The following is a 22,458-nucleotide window of genomic DNA, read 5'->3' as shown; positions in this document are numbered from 1 at the left end:
TGGAATGAAACCAGATATTGCATGATACATTTCAGAATGTGATACATGTTAGCGAGTTAAAGCAAGCCACTTAAAGGTAGCTGGAACCTTGCAGCCGCTGCCTATTCCCTCGTGGAAGTGGGAGGACATAAGCATGGACTTTATAGTCGGATTGCCCAATACCTCTCGCAAGCATGATTCCATATGGGTTATAGTGGACCGACTTACCAAAACAGCGCATTTCCTTCCGATACACACCACCCACACCATACAAAAATATGCGGAGCTGTATCTTGACCGAATGGTTTCCTTGCATGGTGTGCCTAAAATGATCATCTCTAATCAAGGTAGTCAGTTTGTAGCACGCTTCTGGGAGCAATTGCAGTCTTCACTTGGCACTAAGCTGATTCGTAGCTCCACATATCACCCTCAAACCGATGGACAAACTGAAAGAGTCAACCAGATATTGGAAGATATGCTGCTCGCTTGTGCCATTCATTATGACAAGAATTGGGATATGTGTTTGCCACTAGCAGAATTCTCATACAACAATAGCTACCAAGCCAGCTTGAAAATGGCACCTTTTGAGGCCTTGTATGGACGTAGATGTCGAACCCCGCTAAGTTGGTCTCAACCAGGAGAGCAAACGGTGTATGGACCTGACTTGGTCATGGAGGCCGAAGAAAAAGTGAGAGTTATCCGAGAAAATCTTAAGGCCGCCCAGTCCCGACAAAAAAGCTATTCTGATCAGAGGAGAAGACCTATCAAATTTGAGGTTGGGGATTTTGTATACCTTCGAGTATCACCGACCAAGGGCGTACAACGTTTTGGAGTGAAAGGAAAGTTGGCTCCACGCTATATTGGTCCATATGAGATTGTGGAAATTTGTGGACCTGTAGCGTATCGAGTTAAACTCCCGGAGAAGATTGTTATGATACACGATGTTTTCCATGTCTCGCAACTCAAGAAGTGTATTCAAGTTCCAACTGAAATCTTTGCCCCGGAAGAATTGGAGATCGAACCCGATTTATCGTACAAGGAATATCCTGTTAAGGTCCTCGACCGGAAAGAAAGACATACTCGTAGGCAAATGGTGAAAATGTACAAAATTCAGTGGAGTAACCATACGGAAGATGAAGCAACGTGGGAAACAGAAGAGTATCTCAACACTAACTTCCGCGGTTTTCTTTTCGGCCAGGGAGGTACGTTGCACCAGCCACACTAGTTCCTTTCTGCACTTGAATCTCGGGGCGAGATTTCTTTAAGGGGGGTAGGCTGTAACAACTCTGCCTTAATTGAGTGTAATTAAACCTAAACAAGTTGTTAGTCACTAAGTAAAAGAGGTGAAAAGTCCTTTTGACCCTAAAAAGCTCTTTTTGGAGTTAAATATAAAACTTGAGTTTTTATATACAAACTTAAAATTTGGCCCAAATAAGAGTTGTAAAACTTTTAATTTCAAACAACTTTTGTTAAAGACACTTTGGCTAATTCGGAGTGGGAGAAGGTCAAAAATAAGAATCAAAATAAGACTATTATAAAACCCCACAAACAACCTAAGTCCTGGAATTCAAGTTTTTCTTCAACTTTGCAACCTGTTATCTCACAATTTCACATCTAACCTCAAGTCAGGCCTTTAATAAAAGTTGTAGTCCCTTGAGTGCGTTCCAACTTTGTTACACTGACCTAGGTCCAAATCGAAACCTGGTCAAAGTCGGGTAAAACAGTCAACTCAGGCCTCTAGGCATTCCAGCTCTAAGTCTGGAAACCATCCAAAGCGCGCCTCTTGGCGAGTGTGTTCCTCCAAATTTTTGAACTCAACTCAAGAAGAGCCTTAATAGAAGTTGAAGTCCTAAGACTGAAGAGCAACTGCTTCAATAATAGCTTGGTCTAATTCAACTCAGAAGCTGCCCAAAATTTTCGAGTCAAAAACAGCCAAACTCCTGGAATTTCACCAAATCGGCTGAAATGCCTAAGTCCGAAAACTCTAGTTTTTGGAAAATTTTGGCTCGAGTTATCTTCAAATCCTTTCAAAATCTGAGCAAACACTTTTAATAAAGTTTGAACTATGACCATAGTTCTACCAGTTTGCTTAAGGGGTATTCGAACGTTTAGTTTAAAAATCTCGAGTGGAGGGCCCCCAAAGCCGGTCTTGTTGTTGCCCGACATTGCCTCGACGCCAGCGCACCCGGGCACGTTCACCTGCGCGCCACCCACCGCGTGGCCGCCGTCCACCGGTAGCTCGCCGGCGCCCTATCCGCGGTGGGGGAGCGACAGGGCGGGAGCCTCGACACCCAACACGCGCCCACGACAAGATGGGGCGAGCGCCGTGCTGGCCAATCACCGACCGAGCACATCCTTCGCCCCTGCCGCGCATCCACTCCGCCCAACCAGAGTTTTGCCCGCTCACCGGAAAAGCCGCCACGCCACCCCCAATCCGGTGTTTGACGCGACCAGACACACGCTCGACCTCACCAATCCTTCTGCTCGGCAAAACCGCGCTTGCCCGACGCTATCTTCTTTGCCCAATGCCCGAAGGATCCTGTCCCCGGAGCTCCGCTTCTCCGGCCAATGGTGCCTCCGGCCAATGGCCGCCTCGCCCGCGCACCCGCTTTCCCCCGACCTTATCCTCCCACACCCGGAGCCCCGCCTGGACCCTTTGCTCCACCTCTCCCCTATAAAAGGGCCGAGCTCACCGTTAGTGCCACCCCTTTGCCACCTCCCGCTTGCCGCGCCCCTGCTTTTCCTCTGCGTCGCCCCCAGGCTCCCGTGGAGCTGCCACTCCGGCCAGCCCCGTGCAGCGACTCCTTCACTGTCAGCTTCGCCTTGGTCGCCTAGAGCTTGCCAACCCATTCAAAGAGCTCCCTGACCTGCTCAAGGAGCCTCTCAGGCCCCTGTCTCGCCGGATCGCCGCCGCCAGTTTCCATGACGCCAACCCAAGCCACCGTTGTTCCTTGTTCCACCTCAGCTTGTTTCTTCCCAACCCCGAGACCTCGTCAGTAGGATTGGAGGTGAGCTGCCGACCCCTTTCCAGCTGTTCCTGACCCAGAATCGTCCGCGAAAGCGACCGGACCTTGTGCGCCTCGCCCGAGTGCTGTCCGCCTCGCCCGAGGGCACGGTTATGTCTTTTCTTTTGACCGAGGGTATCTGTGTTAAATTCCAAGGACTTCTCTATGTTAAATCTGAGGATCCCGGTACAATTATTCCTTAAGTCTAAGGGTCAGATCGTAAGTTTTCCCCGATCCGACTCTTTTAACTCGAGTGAAATCAGCAGAAACTTGGAAATTAGATCTTAAATCGAAGAAAAATTAGAAAAATGCCAAATCACTTTTTTTGGAACTCTTGTTCTACCTATTTTCTAACAAAAATAAGTTTGCTCGTGTTACTATTGTAAATAATATCCTATGGTTTTATTTCTTGCTTAGGCCTTTTTAAATCATAGTAAATAGAAGAAAAATTCTAAATAGGTAAATCAAACTCTGTGGTGAATGTTTCAATGAGTAGAAGCTCGGAAAAATATTTAAGGCCCTGGAGTAGAACTTAAAGTTCTTGTTTTAACCTTATATTTTAAATCTAGGGTTAAATCTTAGTTTTTTGCATAAGTTTTAATCCAGAGCTGAGAAAAATATGAAACCACTTGGAATAACTCAGTTTTGAGAGGGAGTTTACATGAAAAATATGGGTTGAGGTCAGAATCAGAAAGAAACCCACCTTCCTTGTTAAGCATGTTTAAATAGAAGATAAATAGGAGAAATAGTTGTCCTTCTCCCAAAATCAGAAAAAACTCACCAAACCCTCTGTAACACACCTTCAATCTACTCGTAAACCTTCTTTCTACCAAAAAGCCATGCCTTGTATCGTTTGTGTACACGCATGGTTACAACTGAACTCTTGCATGCGCATGTCGTGTAGAAGCTAATCTCGCTGATGGAACCTACAAGCTCCACCCTGCACCGGAGGAAGAACCTGCTGCGGAACTTCATCACTTGGAAGTCGAGCCTGAGCTAGATCAAGACCCCGAGGAACCACTAACCTTTCCTGAAGGCAAGCCCCGGTGCATGAATTCCCTATTTTAAATTTATGCATGTTGTTGATGCTTATGATTGTGCATTTACATTTGTAGGAGTTGATTGAAACCATAGATGCTTGAACTTAGTACCTTGATCTGAATACTAGTTGCTAAGGTCGAGTAGCGGCAATACTTAATAGGTTTCGGTAAAAGTCGAGTGATTTCCTATCGCTCGCGAGTTATAGGAGTTGAATGTTTTGCTTACGCTGCAACTATAAGGATGATGGACGGGGTCGGGCTTATGTTCGATACTTGGTGGTTTGCCCTGTCTGTCTAATGAAAATGGACTAAGGTCGAAACGTGTCGGCGTTCATGATCAAGTGTTTGAAAGTACTAATCTCATACCTAGTATGGGATAGGGAAGCCTAGTACCTGATTGAACTGGGGTGTGGCATACCCTCCGGCTGTCCTTGGAATGTTGTTCCCGTGGTGCATCATGTGGGTGCAAGTGCGGTCGTAGTACGGCAGAGGCCGGGATTATGGAGCATTGCATGCCAAAGGCAGTTGGCCCTGACACGTGCCTAAGGGATCGATGGGGACGGCTGACAAATGAAGCGACCCTTTGTGGTGCGCGGATGTCGTGAGATTAGGTTCGCCATGCATGGTTAATAAATTCGAATCGATTCGTCTGCCTCTCACAGTTTGGGACTGCTTGATCGCTATTCTGCACTGAGTAAAGATGGAACATGATGATGATATTAATCTTGATGCTTGTTCTTTAATTGCTTGGAAAACTATGCTTGCTTAGTATAAGTTGCTAATCTAGACTGGTTAACGAACGTAGAACTTGAGCTAAAATATTGAAAGTAAGGACCGACTATAGATGCTTTTGGCAAAACAAACCTAAATCCAAAAAGCCTTGCATGTCTAGGATTTGGTGACAGTAGCTATCACCTGTCGGGTCAGTCTTGCTAAGTATTAGTTGCTCAACCTTGTTGTGGCTTAACTTTTTAGGTAATGTCGATAGTGTGGTTGCTGGCACCACTTGGCCTACCCAGCTCCCTCCGGGCTAGACAGTCGAGTGGGATCCCTCCTTGGACGGTGAGGGCAGGGATCATTGATGTCATGATCGGCTTTGTCATGATATCGTGTATCAACGTTTAGCTTCCTCTTGTTTTATTTCATCTGGTTGAACCTCGCAAACTTGTTTGAATTTCGAAAAACTCTGATGTAATAAATTGTTGAACTATGTTAATGTGATGGGAATGTTGCAATCTCTGTGCTACTCACCTTCATGTGAGCAATGCTTCTCGATCCTGTGTAAGTGGTTTATCGGATGAAATTTGACGGATGACCAAGTTGATTTGCTTAAAGTGCATGATCGTGTGTCAGGTGACTTAAGTGCATTTTAGCCAGGTTAATTTGGGTGGTTCCACCACAAGTGTCCATGGAGCAGCTGGAGGTTCTTGATGATGATGAGCTCGCCTTGATCACATGGCGATTCATGCGCTTCAATGAGAACCGCAAGAACCGGCAAAGGAACAACAACACCTGCTTCGACTGTGGGAAGTCAGGACACTTCGCAACCGACTGCCCCGACAAGAACAAGTCCAAGAGCGGGTACAACTACAACAAGAACAAGAACAGGGATGACACGAGGAAGAAGAAGAAGTACACTGACTGCCAGAAGAAGGAGCATCATAAGAAGGCCAAAGCGCGTGCCTTCATCGCCTCCCTCAGCGACGTCAACTCCGACATCGACGACCACACCGACTCAAGCTCAAGCGAGGAGGACAACGACCGCAAGGCGAAGAAGAAGGATGGCAAAAACTTCAACGGCTTTTGCTTCTACTCGGGCAAGTACCGCGATGGGTACTGTGTCATGGCCCTCAACTCCAAGAAGGATGACAAGGAAAGCGACTCCGACACAAAAACTGAGGTAAAGCCTACTCCTGAACAGCTTGCTCTAGAAGTAGAAGAACTGAATGATTGCCTGATCAATCAAGATAAACTGCTTAAGAAGGCTGCTAGAGAGCGAGTTGAGCTTAAGCCTAAGTTAGAGAGTGCTTTGATTGATATTGATATGCTTAAGTCTGCTCCCACCGTTTCTGATGTTGTTGAGTGTGACGAATGTGCTGTTCACATGGCTAGTATAGCTTCTTTGCAATCTAAGCATGCTTTGCTTGTAGATGAACTTGATTTGACTAGGGCTGCTCTAGATGAGATTAAGACTAGACTTATTTTGCTTGGTGCTTGCAAATCTTGCCCTGCTCTACAAACTAAATTTGATGATGCTTGTGCTAGGATTAAGGTTCTTGAGAAATCTGAAGTTTCTGTTTGCACTGAATGTCCTGAAATTAGAGATGCTTTGCAACATGCTAAGGATGAAAATTCTTATGTGCACACTGTTCTTAGTTGGGTATCAAGTAGGGAACCTTAGCTAGGCATGATGATTTAGGAGTTCAAAAGGGCTGATGGTTTTGGGCTTGGGTCTGTTATCAAGGGCTGTTATTTTAATGGGTTGCACAAGTTCTTTGATGGTTTGTTTGAGAAGGTGGGTCAAAACAGTGGTGAGAGAAAGAAACCAAGCTACTACCAGTGTGAGCCACCAGCTTGACTATACCCCTCGAGGGTCACCCACACTAAATAGAGAGCAACCCAATCTAGCTTGTGAGTAAAATGTGTCTGAGTGTGTGAGAGATGGAGTTTTTATTGAGACACCACCCAAAATACCCAAGAAAGCTATTTGGGTGGAAAAGCCAAACCACCTCAAGAACAAGCTTGACGCACTTCCAGAAATTGCTCCCAAACACCCTCTCCAAAACCCAAAGTCAAACCACAACCGAGATTTAACCCTCAACCCAAAGAAAATCCATAGCCAAAACAACCTGCTAGATTCCATTGTGAGTATTGCAAGAGAGGGGTTCACCTTGAGGAGTTTTTCTTTCACAAGAAGAAGGCTTTGAGGTGTGAGCGTGAGTGGGGCAACAGGGACATGTACCACCCTTCTCATGGTGTACATGCGCCTAGAGCAGCTCCTCCACCTTGTCGTGTGAATAGTGTGAGTTTTTCTCCTTCGTGTGGTTTTGCCAGGAATGCTCCTCACCATGATCAATATGGCCCAGGACAGCATGGCCGTGGCTTTGAGTCTCAGAGCTACAACAGACCACGTTTTCCCCCTAGCGTTGGCCGTAGTCCTCTTGTGAGATGAGAGATGGTTGATTTTGCTAACCCCACTCTTGAGCAAATGATTTGACATTGGTATTCTACTTGTTTTTCTAACCCCAGTGTTGAGTCATTTGCTCATCCTTGGTCCCCATTTGTTTGAGCAGGTCGGAGGCGTGGAGAACACGTGGCTAATTGATTCTGGTTGCTCTCGACACATAACCGGTGATCACAGATGGTTGTCCAGCCTCACCCCAGTGATGATCAAGGAGTACATCAGTTTCGGGGATAATAACAAAGGTAAGGTTTTGTCTGAAGGTGCAATCAAGGTGAGTGAGAATTTCATGCTCAAGAGAGTTGCTCTTGTTGATTCTTTTGGTTTCAATTTGCTCTCTGTGTCGCAACTGCTTGATGATGGTTTTGAGGTCTGTTTTAAGCAAGGGACCTCAAGGATTTTAGACTGTCGAGGAGATCTTGTGTGTATGATCGTTTCCCAGGGGTCAGGTGTTTCATGTGGATTTTTCTTAGTCTTTTGGTCTGTCTCGATATTTGGTTGCTGGTTCTTCTTCTGAACCTTGGAAGTGGTATAGGAGATTGGGACATTTGAGCTTTGATTTGCTGTCCCGCCTGAGTGCTTTGGATCTTATTCGTGGTTTGTTTAAATTGAAATTTGAGAAGGATCTCGTTTGTGCTCCCTGTTGACATGGGAAAATGGTTGCTGCTTCCCATCCACCTGTGAATCAGGTGATGACTGAGCATCCGTGTGAGCTATTGCATATGGACACTGTTGGTCCAGCTCGTGTTTGCTCAGTTGGTGGGAAGTGGTATGTGCTTGTGGTCGTTGATGATTTCTCAAGGTATTCATGGGTTTTCTTCATGGAGTCTAAGGAGGAGGCTTTTTCTTTTGTTTGATATTTAATCTTGAGGTTGAAAAATGAGCGACCTAAAGATGCCATGAGAGCTATCCGCAGTGACAATGGCTCATAATTCAAGAACGCTCATTTTAAAGCCTTTTGCAATGATCTTGGTCTTGAACATCAGTTTTCATCGCCTTATGTCCCCCCTCAGAATGGTGTTGTTGAATGGAAGAATCGGACCCTTTGTGAGATGGCTAGGACGATGCTTGATGAGCATAGGAATCCTAGGAAATATTGGGCCGAAGCCGTTAACACTGCTTGCTATGTTTCCAATCGAATCTTCTTGCGAGCTTTTATGAAGAAAACCTCTTATGAGTTGATGCATCGACGTTCCCCCAAGGTAAGTCATCTGAGAGTGTTTGGATGCAAGTGCTTTATTCTCAAGCAAGGCAATTTGGACAAATTTGAGTCTCGGTCCACTGATGGTATTTTTCTTGGTTATGCATCTCATAGTCGTGCTTATCGTGTACTTAACCTTGAAACTAACCGGATTGTGAAAACTTGTGAGATTACTTTCAATGAAACTATGCCTTGCACAACCCCTATCTTTGAAGCTGCAGGTGAACATGAAATGGGACAAAACATTTTTGAAGAAGAGGACAAGCATGCTGATAGTGGTGATGAAGAAGATGATGAAATGAACCGTGCTCCAACCACTGCTCCTATACCTTCTACTTCGACTACAAGAGTTGATGGTTCTACCCCTACTTCCACTATTTCAAGCCATCACCAAGTACCACTACAAGATGATGAAGAAGAAGATCAGAGTGAACAAGCTGCTATTGAGGGGGAGGCTACTTCAGAGCGAGGAGCTCCATGACACATTCAGCGTAACCATCTCCACAACAGATGATCGGTAACTTGCATGAGCACACCACTAGGCACAGCTCTAGGCAGATTTCACACTTTGCACATTCTACTTTTGTTGCCTCTTTTGAACCCCGAGATATTGGACATGCTTTATCTGATTCAAACTGGGTCAATGCTATGCATGAGGAGTTAGAAAACTTTGAGAGAAACAGGGTTTGGGTTTTAGTTGAACCACCTCCAAATTGCCACCCAATAGGAACAAAATGGGTTTTAAAAACAAACATGGTGAAAATGGGTTTGTTGTGAGAAACAAAGCGAGGTTGGTTGCCCAAGGTTTCAGTCAGAAAGAGGGGATAGACTATGAGGAAACCTTTGCCCCTGTTGCCTGTTTGGAAGCGATTAGAATCCTTCTAGCCTTTTCTATGGCTAAAGGTTTTAAGCTCTTCCAAATGGATGTGAAAAGTGCCTTCCTAAATGGTTTGATAGAGGAGGAAGTGTATGTGAGACAACCCCCTAGTTTTGAGAGTCGTAAATATCCTGACCGTGTGTTCAAACTCCAGAAAGCTCTCTATGACCTAAAACAAGCACCCCGAGCTTGGTATGCTAGGTTGAAATCCTTTTTGCTTGGGAATGGGTTTGAAATGGGGTCAGTTGATAAAACTCTCTTTCTCCTCAAGCAAGGAAAAGACTTAATGATTGTTTATATTTACGTGGATGATATTATCTTTGGTGGTTCCTCTCATGCTTTGGTTGCCAATTTTGCAGATGACATGAGCAGGGAGTTCGAGATGTCGATGATGGGTGAGTTGACATTCTTCCTCGGGCTACAAATCAAGCAAAGCAAGGAAGGAACCTTCGTGCACCAAGGGAAGTACACGAAGGATGTGCTGAGGAAGTTTGACATGGCTGATGCTAAGCCACTGTCTACACCCATGGGGACAATGACGGCACTAGATGTGGATGAAGATGGTGATCAGGTGGACCAAAAGGAGTACTGGAGCATGATCAGCTCCCTTCTCTACTTGACAGCGACGAGGCCGGACATACATTTCGCAGTGAGTCTGTGCGCCCGTTTTCAGGCTTCACCGAGGACATCTCACCGTCAGGCAGTGAAAAGAATCATGAGGTATCTTCGTTTCACACCTGAATTCGGTTTGTGGTATTCTGCCTCCTCGACACTCACTCTCCGTGGATACTCCGATGCGGACTTTGCTGGGTGTCGCTTGGATCGAAAGTCCACCTCTGGCACTTGCCAGTTTCTCGGTTCGTCTTTGGTCTCTTGGTCTTCCCGCAAACAGTCTAGTGTTGCTCAGTCTACCACCAAAGCTGAGTATGTTGCTGCTGCTAGTTGTAGTTCTCAGCTGCTTTGGATGATTTCCACTTTGAGAGACTTTGGTTTGGATTTTACTCGTGTTCCTCTTCTTTGTGACAGCACGAGTGCCATTAGTGTAGCCAAGAACCTTGTTCTCCACTCCAAAACTAAACACATTGATGTGAGATATCATTTTCTGAGAGATCATTTTGAGAGAGGAGATATTGACCTTGGCTATGTTGTTACCCAAAACCAGCTCGCTGATATCTTCACCAAACCCCTGGATCAAACCACATTTGCTCGTTTGCGGGGGGAGTTGGGTGTTTGCTTTCCTTTCTGAGTTGGGTTTTGGTGCTTCTCCTGTATTATATTTGTATAGCCTTTTTCTTTTTAGCATCTTTGTAGTATGCTAGTTTGGCTTTCATTGCATCTATATCATATTGCATTTGTATCATACTGCACTAGATGAGCTTCTCTTATATGCCCTGACTACTGTCTTATGCTACTTGTGAGCTAGTGCCTTGGTTGTTTACTTAGATGCAATGTCCAGTTATGTTCTTGATGATCTTGTATACATGATGAAAACTACTTTATGAAATTCTACTTTATTAACTTGTGTATCACCCATGATTAGATGCTTAGTTTTGATTTTCCCTTGTTTGAATGCTAGTTCCACATTTAGCTTGTGGCTGGAATTCATGTTCTTTTCAATCGGGTCAAAGATCTAGGTATCATTGCAGATGTTTAGCCCATGATGCACCCCTTGGGGAAGCATGACTTCTTTGTGCCGCAAAGGCACTTCATGTATTTTGCCTTGTGAATAATGAAAAAGGAAAATGCTGAAACGAAAAATTCATAAATTCACCAAGTCTTTATGCTTAATTGTTCATATTCTGGCTCGCTTAGTTATTACAAGATGTCTACCAAAAAGAAGTAGGCACTTGGTTTCAATAAGCCTCACATGACTTGTGATGTGTTGTGGGTGTCTGCACTGATCTTTTGTCAAGAATGTTTGTTCCTTGTATGAGCTTTTGATGGCCTAGTTCTTCTTGCTTGGGTATTTCTGGACTAGGTATTTGCTCATGTGGTGATCTTTTAAAACAATGCTAAAAATGGACATTTGCTTTATCTCCTTGCTGTAACATTAATTCATCTTGCTGGTGATGCTATTGCTCCTTGTATCACCAAGCTTATCTCTCTTGTAGCCTTTGAGAGTATTTAGTGGTATATCTGAGAAGCTTGGTAGTTTCTGCATTTCCATGGTATGTTTTTTAGACTTTCATGCTTGACTTTATGTTTGCATTGCCAACAAGGGGGAGAATTGAAATTCATACAAACTCTTGGGAGAATTTGGGAGATTTTTCATGCATTTCTATCAACAAGGGGGAGAAATTTCATGCATTTGCTCAGGGGGAGTGCATTTGTTCAGGGGGAGTCTATGTGAGCTTTGTCACGCTCTTGTGCTCTTTTTCCAGTTGCGTTGAGCTATTTTACCGCTTCTTGAGGAGCCGGATTTGGTTTTTCATGTGATTGATGTTGAACACATTTTCTGCGTCTTCTTGAGGGATTACATGATTTTGTCTCAGTTATGTAGAGCCATTGCCCTTATCTTTGGGGACTGAGATTTTTTGTTTTTAGTTTCTTATTTTCTTTTTCAAATACTATGAATTTGTGGTGTGTTGTCAATGCACTCATCAAGGGGAGATTGAGGACCAATGGTGGTCACCCTTGGATGATGAGTGATTGATAACATTGTGTTGGATTGATGTTGCTCTTGGCTTGTGATGTGCAGGTGTAGGATGCTATGTGACGGCTGACGGCATGCGGTGAAGGTCAAGGGAAAGGTTCATGCCGATGGACCAAGGGTAGTAAAGGATGAACGCGAGTAGGCTTGGACCGATGGACCTGAGGAGTCCGGGTGGAGTCATGGGCGGTCCACATGGTGCATGGAACAGCAAGAGAACATGACGGTGATGGAGACGACGTCGGTCGAGTCAAGCGGGATGGAGGCAAGTCAAGTAGGTGGCCCGGGAGCCAGGAGTGAACGACTTAGAGGCATCAAAGGCTTGGCGGAGACCGGACACGCATCGACATCGAGGAGGTCGCGTGGCGGCCAAGCGAAGATCGACGGTTTGGGTGGTTTGGGCCTCAAAACCACCGCACTGGTAGGTTTCCCAGTTTGGTCCTCAAAACCGGGGGCGAGCCCGGTGCGGCCGAAGCTTCGAGAAGGAGGGCACGTGGCATCATCGCGAAGCTTGCGTCAACGCAAAGCAAAGTCATGAAGGTGGCGTGTCCGTCCGATGAGCGTACAAAAACTTAGACCAAAATGTCCCTGCGTGGGTAGTTCTCTTAGTAGTAGCTATAGGGGTAGTTTAGTCTTTTGTCCGCGTGTATAGATAGAGATGGTGGGCTGATGTTTTCAGCACCTCTTCCACCTCTCTACCACCACCTCTCTCTCTAGGGTTTCATTTGGTTTTTCCTCTCTCTCTCTCTATTCTCTCCCTAGAGGTCCTCGGATGTTTTGAGCACTGAATTCATGTATTGAACCAAGGTTTTGTTGTGGGAATGAAGGACTTAACCTCCTCGTGTCCTCTGAGTGTTGGGGAATGACGGTTTTGTGAAACTCTCGCTTGTGTTCTTCGCGTTTTTGATTTCTCCCGTTTTTCCCTTCTCACGTTTTTGTTCAGTTCATCATTTCTGGGAGTATTGACTCAAACCGATCATTTGGAAATGAATTAGAACGTGAGTGAAGTCTTTCTACCAAAGGAATTCATCTAACTCCTCATGAGTTCATAGATCGTGGCGATTCAAGTTCTTGGGTTGAAAAGGCCGTATTCTTCACAAGATTTTTAATTCCCTTCATTTGGCTAATCTTTTTGTGGATATCTTTTGGGAATATGTTTTTTATGTTGTTAGGAAGCTATGGTTAAAATTTTGTGATTTTTGGAGGTCATTTGATTGAGTTTCGGATTTTTCTTCCACCTGCACACAGGCTGTTTTGGAATTCTGGAAATCTCCGGACATAATTCCTGAAATCGGAATTTTCCGAAGGTTCCTCCGGATTTTTCCGCACAGAGGTGTTGGTTTTCAATGTTTGTCTTCCGAAGCTTGTTTGGAGTCTTTCTTGCTTCCGCTGCTCTCAAATTGGGTTCCTAGCATCATTCCTAGGTCCATTAGCTTGTGCATAGCTAAGTGGACTTGATTTTGCTAGAAGAGAGGCTTGTGGGTTTTTAGCTGAAGTTCTTGAAGAAAATTTGAATCGGCTCCCATTCACCCCCCTCTGGTCGCCTTTCCGATCCTCACTAATCATCCAAAAAGTATGATCATTAACTTTATAGAAAGATTATTAAGTTATCTACAACTTTCTTCTTATCATCTTTAGGTGATTCAATAGTTATTTAGCCTTAAACACACAAAGTAATAATTCTGTCCAAAATATGTGTTGAATCTGACATGCAACTTTAGATAGCAATAAGTTGAGTTCTAGCTTTCACTATAAGGTGGTTCTAGACTTTTTAGAAAGATTATACAACCTTTCACAACTTTATTATAAACACCACAAGCTAATTCCAAAGTTAACCTGATCAAACATCACAAAGAAGACATCTCTATCCAGATTAGGATAGATTTTGTCATGCCACTTCACAAGCTCATAACTAGAGATTTAGACCACTAAAGAGGGTGATCTTTAACAATTCTAAAAGCTACTGAAAATCACTACACTTCTTCCATTATCTCCAAGACATGATTCAAAGCTTAGCTAAGTCAAACAACATAATCATTCAGATCTGTATGGAGAGCATGCAAAACTTGACAATGACTTGTAAAATTTATAGCTCCTAAACCATCAGGCCTATGGTCATGAAAATTTAACACAAGCTAGGTTATGAAGTTTTCCTACAACTTTTGGTATTACACACATTCATAAAAAAATATCATTTGCATCACGAAAATATTGCCACACCAGAACTGCTCTAGCAGCCATTTCAGCACATATGCAACAAGGTTCTTCATTTAGTTCTTTAACAAGGTAAAATATGCATAAGTTAAACACATATCTCACAACTACTATGAACATAGTTAATTATCATTAGTTATAGGTAACACAGAACATCCTAAACACCTTAAGCAAGAATTAAAGCAAGGATGAAGAACTTATATAAGCAACATAATCATTAGTTGTTATGTTAACATGAGAGCATACATATGAGTTATATTCAAAGCTTAACCACTGCTTATCATAACTTAGCATCATATGTACCCCTCAAAAACAACTATTAAAAATATCACATGACTTAAGTATATGCATCTACTAGAAAATTTTCATTATCCAATTATATAGTAAGCATATATATCAATTATAGGTGATGTGGCAAACATCTCATTTGGAGCCAAGATTTTTATGGACGATAGATGTTATCAAAACATAGCTACTGTACAATTTTCACATGCTCAGGTGGTATAGATTAATTGCTATGAAAAAGACAAATTGCTAATGCACGAAAACATGTAAAAGCAAGATAATTCTAAAGATCATCATAAACACATAGGCATATAATATGTTATTATGGTATAACAGCCTCATAAAAAGGTAGTGGAACCATAATTTCTATTTTTAGACACTCCTAATATTTATAAATCACATAACAAGCATTAAACAAGTTAAATCAATAACTACGTCATACATGCACCAATAAATATGAAATTTTTACTATAGCACAAGAGAATCATTTATAGCCTACCATAAAAATTTGACAAAAATTGGAGCACCACCACTTTACATATGAAAAAGACAAGCAAACACGCTAAAATTGCCTATTTATCAAGATCAAATCAAAACATGAGAAAAACAGTACACAACTAGCATGTTCAATATTTTTTTTAGCTAGAGAGTGTCATCACAAGACTAACACAACTAGAATCACAAATTTTGGACTTCTAGAACTCAAGACATGCATCTAACCAACTTAAAAGGATTTCTAAAAGCACTTTGCAAGAATAAAAAAAACATCAGAAACTTTCTACTAACACATATCATATTATGACTCTACTGCATATTTCTACTCACAAGGATTCCAAAACATCTTCATTTTCTATTTTACGAGTTTTCTACAATTTACTACAAATTTCCAAAGTTGCAGCCTTTTTAGATCTAGGAAATAAAGAAAAACCGAGGCAAAATTGTGATCTAACCCTTGTGCCTACGGTTTAATTGCGCACAGGTCCTTGAAACTTCCCCATAACCCCTATATTTTCTCTTTCTTCTCCAGCAACCAATAGAAACAGCACGCATGCACCAAGCACTTGGGCGGCCAGTGACTTGCCACCAGCGGGGGAAAAGCTCGGCGCAGGAGGGGGAAAGCGGCAGGGCGAGGCCCTAAGGCAGCGTAGCTCACCAGTAGGTCTAGCGCTGGGGAGGGGGCGTGCCACAGGGAGTTTCCTGGAGCTTCCAGACCGGCGGAGGAGCTCCCATGGACGGGGTTGCCCGGCGAGGGGGGGAGCTCGGGAAGGGGCAAAACGGATGCGCGTCGTCGAGGAGGTGCCGTGGCTGCAAGGAATCGAAGGGGGATGGAGGGAGGTGGCCGGATTTCGCCGGAGAACATGAAGAGCTTGGGAGAGCAACAATGGGGAGAACTTTGGTTTGGGGGAGGAGGAGGCTTGGGGAGGGGTTGTTTGTGGCCGGGCGAGGAGATAGGGATGCCACAGCGTCGAGGATAAGGTCGATGCAGCATCGGGCCACGGATTGGCGGTGAGAGGAGGTCCAGTGGGTGGCCATGGAGCGGCGTGCAGCAGGCTGGCTCGCGTGCTTTGGCGCGCGGGATTCACGGGATAGTTGCAGGGCCGGACTTTGGGGCCATATTGCGCGCAATTTTTGAACTAAACCACGTTGGCTCCCTTTAAAAAATTTTTGTCCTAACAACCGAGTTCAAACTTTACTAAAGGTTTTTGCCCAGATTTCAAATGGATTCAGAGATAAATGGCGTCAAAGTTCATCACAAACTGAAGTTTTCAGAATTAGAAACATTTCAGCCGAGCTGCTCGTTGACCAAACTGGCTGTGTTTGACCTCATTTTTGAAAACCTTTTGTGCAGATTTTGGCCTAACCCTCATAAGCAAAGTTGTTAAGGGCTTGTAGCACTAAAACTTTTATGTAAGTCTTGACTTGAGTTCATATTAGAAATTGTGAGAAACAGGGCTTCAAAGTTGGGGATTTTCATGCCTTTCAGCACTTAGAATTTTGAGTGATTTGAAAACGCCACTGATTTTAATCTGAGTTTTTGGATCTCTTCTTCTCAGTTTCAAACAAAATGCTTATAATAAAAGTGGTTAGAATTGATGAGTTTTACAACTCTTAGTTGGACAAAATTTCAGGTTCTTATATAAAATTTTAAATTATGGACTAATCACTTTTTAAGCTCTTGGTGGCAAAAGTTGACCCTTGACTCGTTTACTTAGCTGATAATTGCCTCTCTTAGGCTTAAACAAGGTTATTTTAACTAGGGTCATTACACTTTTGTCCCGGGTTTCTCAACTGGAACTAATGTCATGTGATTTTTCACGCGAAATATGCTTGTGCGTGGTGCGTGGGATTCGAACCCACGACCTCCAGCCTCACGCGTAGCTTCCTTGCCATCCCACCTACACAGCACATCTGATTATATAGGGGATGCAATTCTTTTGTATTAACTCGTGGGGGACTCTTTTATCCCGGTTGGAAACACCAACCGGGATAAAAGACCCCCTTTTATCCCGGTTGGTATTGCAAACCGGGATAAAAGGCCTCTCAGGGTCTTTTTTTTCTACTAGCCTTTGCAACTCGGATGAAAGGTCCCGGTTGGTGAGCCCCCCGCTAGTGATCGAGCTTTAGTCCCGGTTGGTGAACCTTTTTGTCCCGGGCCAACTTTAAACCGGGACAAAAGGGGGCGGATGGAAGGTGAGTTCTCTACTAGTGGTCTCGACGGAAGAATCAGCCATGGAACGACTACTGCAAGCCTGGAACTGGATGTGAGCATATAGAAGAGTGTCTTTGTTGTCAGCCTCCGCTTTACCCCTCAGGATCCATAGGTCCAGGCATTCGATGCTCAACCTGTGCTTCTTGTTATCCTCACTCAAGCCCCCGATGTTGTCAAAATTCCCTTGCAAAAGTGCAGCCACCTTCTCCTAGTACTTGGGAACACCAAGGCCAATCTGTGAGAAATCAGAGGTGCAGAAGATTGGATGGGAACACCGTGCCACTTGCTGGCAGGTGGCTACGTGTTAATATAGGCGAGAAAGATCCCCTCGTGTGGATTACAAGCTGCGGTACATGACTTGCTCTGTAGGTAAGCTACACCAACAAACTCCGTCTAGATTACATCAACTACAACAGCCAGGCTAACCAATGCGTCATGTACACGCACACAATCAGATTACATTCTGTTACAACCTGTTTCATTTAACACCCCTCCTCAATCACAACCGTGCAAGGTATTTGCTCCTAAATTGTCACACCACAGTTTAGTTCTAGCATGAAATACAGGATTAGATGAAAGGTACTTTGGTCCTAAATTGTCACACCACAGTTTGGTAGGTGGTGGAGCCGGAATTCCAATCTCCTTTAACAGTGTTTGAATCCACATTATTTCTGCTGTTGCATTTGCTATTGCTTTGTACTCTGCTTCTGTACTTGATCTAGAAACAATAGCTTGTTTACGTGCATTCTAGGATATCAGATTTGAGCCAAGGAAGACAACAAACCCACCAGTAGATCTCTTGTCATCTAGTGATCCTGCTCAATCTGCATCTAAGAACCCACTTATTAACGTAGAATTAGACTGACTTATCTTGAGACCATATTTGTGTGCTGCCTTAAATATCTCAATATTCTCTTTACAGCTGACCAATGAACTTCAGTAGGTGCATGTAGAAACTAACAGACTTTATTGACAGAGAAGGTAATATCTGGTCTAGTGAGAGTTAAGTATTGTAAGGCACCAACTATACTTCTGTAGTTTGTAGCATCTTAAGTTCCCAAGGGAGACCCTTCATATGCAGATAACTTCTCACTAGTTGAAAGTGGTGTACTCACAGGTTTACAGTTTGACATATTGACCTTCTTCAGTAAGTCAGAGGCATGGTAATAGTGCAAATGATGTCTTATGCCCATATCAGCCAAATCTAGCCTTGCATTCATGGTGTCCTTTGTCTTGCCCTCCAGTTTCAGCAATGTGCCAAGGAGGTTGTCACATATATTTTTCTCTATGTGCATCACATCAAGATTGTGGGGCAGCAGCAGGTCTTTCCAATAGGGCAGCTTCCACCACCCAGCTTTGCAGTTATAAATTACTCGTTGTCCATCTTCTCCACGCTTTCTCTTATTACCTTCATCCTTTAAACCTAGCCTGACATTTCTGACCCTCTCTAGTTGCTCAACGATCTCATCTGCAGTGAACTTTCCTGGTGCCTCTTGGTTTTCACGCTTCCCATCGAAAGTTGTGCTTCTCCGCCAAGCATGTGTCATTGGAAGGTAACGACGGTGGCCAATGTAACCTAACTTATTCCTTAGTGGATGTGACAATGGGTTTTTGTCACAATGAATACATGCATAATAACCTTTTGTAGTTCGACCTGACAGGGTGCATAATGTTGGATAGTCATTTAGGCTCTAGAGCACAGCTGCGCGTGGATTGAACTTTGAATGTCTAAGAGCATTATATGTACTGACAACACTCCAGAGGTCAAGAAGTTCTTCTATAAGAGGCTGCAAGAATAAATCAAAATCCTTTCCTGGAGATCTTGGACCTAGGATAAGTAAAGACATGAAGCAGTTTGAAGGATTGACACATTGCCATGGTGGAAGATTTAAAGGCATCACAAGCACTGGCCACATGCTTTATGTCGTGCTAAAGTTGCCGAACGGATTGAAACCATCTGTAGCGATAGCAAGTCTCAAGTTCCTTGCATCCCTTGCAAATTCTTTCTACATGTTCTGGAAGTGCCTCCATGATTTCCCATCTGCTGGATGGCTCATGCCGCCATCAACCGGTGCCCTCCTCGTCTTGTGTCATTGCACGTGCTTAGCTGTTCGGCTTGAAGCAAACATCCTCTTCAACCTTGGGATTAGTGGGAAATGCCTCAAAACCTTACTAGGAACACGCTTGCAGCCATCCTTATCTTCCCATCTAGATTCATTGCATTTTGGGCGGACATCCATTTTGGCATACTTCTTCCTAAACAACACATAGTTATTATAGCACACATGGATTGTGTCGTATCCAAGGCCCAGTTCACGGATATATTTCTTTGCCTCATCATATGTTGAAGGTAATTGGGACTGAGGGAATGATAAGGACATCTGCTTCAATATTGCATTGAATGTTATATTACTGATTCAATAGCGCGACTTGATACGAAGCAACCTTACAACAAAGGAGAATTATGAGTGCCTAGATCCTGGGCAGAGAGTTTGCTTCAAATCTTGGAGCACTCTAGTAAATTTTGGCTCCTATCCATTCTCCTCTGCGGCTGTGTACAATTCTGCTATCATCTCCAAATCTGGCATTTCTTCATCATTATTGTCTTGCTCCTCTACATCAATCCCATCATCATGGTCAGATTCATTCTCTTCAAACCCAAACCCATAATCATATTCATGTCCATGCACCTACTCTGAAAACTCAACAATCGTAGCATTTGCAGATTCCCCATGATGAGTCCACCTTGTATATGCAGCTGACATTCCAAACAGAAGAAGGTGGTCATGAACATCAGCGTGAGCCAATTCACTCTGGTTAAGACATCAGGTGCATGGGCAAGGTATATGGATGTGTTCAATGAATCGTTGCTTAACAAACTCCATGAATTGCTCCACTCCATGGGTGTAGGAAGGTGTGAATTTTCTACCATTAGTTATCGAACTTCTATCCATTGATCCAAACTTTTGTTCAACACTAACAGATGAAGAACTAAATTCATGTGACTAGATTTAGATCTATCTATGGAATTAGATTTCTATGGTTGGGGAAGGGGTACTTACTTCATGAAGGATGGATGCGGGAGTGGCCGGATTGGAACCGCCAGAGGAGGCCTCCGCGCCGCACGCCTGCGCAGCGGACTAGCGAACTAGCGACGGCAAGCAAAGGGGGAGCATGGAGATGTCTCCGCCTAAGGCGCTAGGGACACTAGGACACCTACTCAGCGTCATCAACTGGGATCCACCTGCCGCCACCACCTAGTACAAATGGGGATTTGGAACACTACAAACTACACATTCATCTGCGGTAAGACGGCAACCTGTTGGAGGCCGTGGCCGCAAATAGTCGATCTGAATCATCGTTGTGCAGATGAACGGCTAGGAGGAATCAGGCTTAGTAGAAAAAGGCCCACGGTAAGTTTTTTGGCCCATCTAATGCAAATATTCATCGTATTTATCGTTACAAGTATTTTCAAAAGTATTTCAAATTGAACTACGGGTGCCTCCAATAAGATTCAAAAATTTACATAAAAATTCTATTCAGGCTCATATTTACCATCATAACCCAATTCCTAGAGATAGATGCAAAATTCAATTATTTGATATGGATAAATCAACCATCTAAGTCTAAGATACTACAAAATAATTATAATAATATATAATTTTGTTAGAAAATTCTACAAACTAACACAGCAACATATTTTAAGTTCATAAACTTGTCATAAAAAATTTAAATGGTTTTAATAAAGTGGGGCTTGTTCACAAATGAATACATCTCCCACAAAGTTTCCTATAACTTAAGTCAATGTTTCAAGTTTCCATAGCTCAATATACTTTTGAACTCATATATACCTCAAATTTGGACACAACCTCATATTTACCTTAGTATTAGAAAACATGAAGTTATATTTGCAGTTGTTACGCAAAATCATCTGTTTATTTTTCTACTTAGGTGTAAGAAACTAAGTGATATGTAAAAGATCTTAGAAATAGTACCTAACTTGCAAACAAACACCACTAAATAGAAGATTGTGATTTTAGATAAAATTAGGAAAAAGAATCATCAGATTCGGAGTTGCTATGAGGGAGAAATACCAGTTACAAGTTTTAATTCTGGATTAAAAAGAGAAATATAGACTATTTATGAGTTCTTGAGCCTCCCAGCCAATCACGCTCTACCACGTGGAGCAGTAGGTGACGCCCTCCTCCTCAGTCCTCGCCGCGCTCGGCGGCTCATTATTTTCTTAAGGAATTCTAAGAACACCGACATGTGGGGTCCATGGGTCAGTTGGACATCAAGGTCCAAAATTTTCACTGGGCGCCAAGTTTACCGTCAAAGCCGAAAACATTTCCTGCGAAATGTCCCTTGTACCTTCAAGCAAAAGACACACTGCTATCCTGTCCATCAGGGGTATTTGTAACAATCTCCCCCCACACCCCATATCTTTGTCCCTTCACTCAGATCCACCTCCATCTCTCGCCTTGTCCCTCCACCTCTCGCCTTTCAACTCTGCACCAATAGGCTTCAACACGCCAGCACTCGACCCCTCCCCTCCACTGAAGGCCACTATGCTGGAGCTTCAACATCGTCGATGATGCTGAGCATACCGGAGCTGCTTCCCGTTTGGCGACTACCACCACACGGGATCTGCTTCCCCATCAGCCACTATTGTCAGACCGGATCTGCTTCCCCATCGACAATAACCGCCGCACCGAATCTGCTACCCCTTCGACTCTGCTTCTCGATCGACGACAACCGCCACACCGCATCTGCTAGCCCATCGATGACGACCGCCGCACCGGATCTGCTACCCCTTCGATGACGCTTGTCGCACCGGATCTACTACCCCTTCAACGACGCACGTCACATCGGATCTGCTACAACATCGACGACGAGTGCCACATCATAGCAGCCTCACCATCCTCGATGAGCAGCTACCCTGACGATTGGCAATGGTCAGATGCTGATGCCCCGCAGCAAGAGGTATGCAAAATCCATCTACCTTATGTGGTTCTAGGGTGACACATTCATCCATGGTTTAGGGTTGGAGGTTGTAGTGGGTCTGTATTCTAATTCCAGTCATGAATATGTAATCAACCTAGGTCACTAATACTTCAAATCTGTTTACACATGTTAGAACCTTCACAAAATGAATACGAAAGAGAACGGGAAGCAACTATCAGGAAGAATTTAAGAAGAATACAAGAACTTGGCATTAGTGTTTTATCATCAGCTCTTAACTTGGCCCACACGGTAGCATTTCGATTGTTGCATCAATTAAAAAAAGACAGCAGGATCCAATATAAATGAAGGAAT

The 22,458-nt window shown here is 43.7% G+C and overlaps 1 long non-coding RNA gene across 1 annotated transcript in view; it reads right to left on the bottom strand.

Moving 5' to 3' along the window:
- LOC117863075 (uncharacterized) overlaps nucleotides 1-16,034 on the bottom strand; it is a 29,619-nt gene extending 13,585 nt beyond the window's left edge. Inside the window, exon 1 of the long non-coding RNA XR_004642129.2 lies at nucleotides 15,586-16,034. This is a non-coding gene — a long non-coding RNA (uncharacterized lncRNA). The remainder of the gene's footprint in view (nucleotides 1-15,585) is intronic.
- Nucleotides 16,035-22,458: the final 6,424 nt, after the last annotated feature.

The sequence above is a fragment of the Setaria viridis genome, chromosome 7 (genome assembly GCF_005286985.2).
Source record: "Setaria viridis chromosome 7, Setaria_viridis_v4.0, whole genome shotgun sequence".
NCBI lineage: Eukaryota > Viridiplantae > Streptophyta > Magnoliopsida > Poales > Poaceae > Setaria > Setaria viridis.
This window is presented reverse-complemented; position numbering and strand designations above follow the sequence as displayed.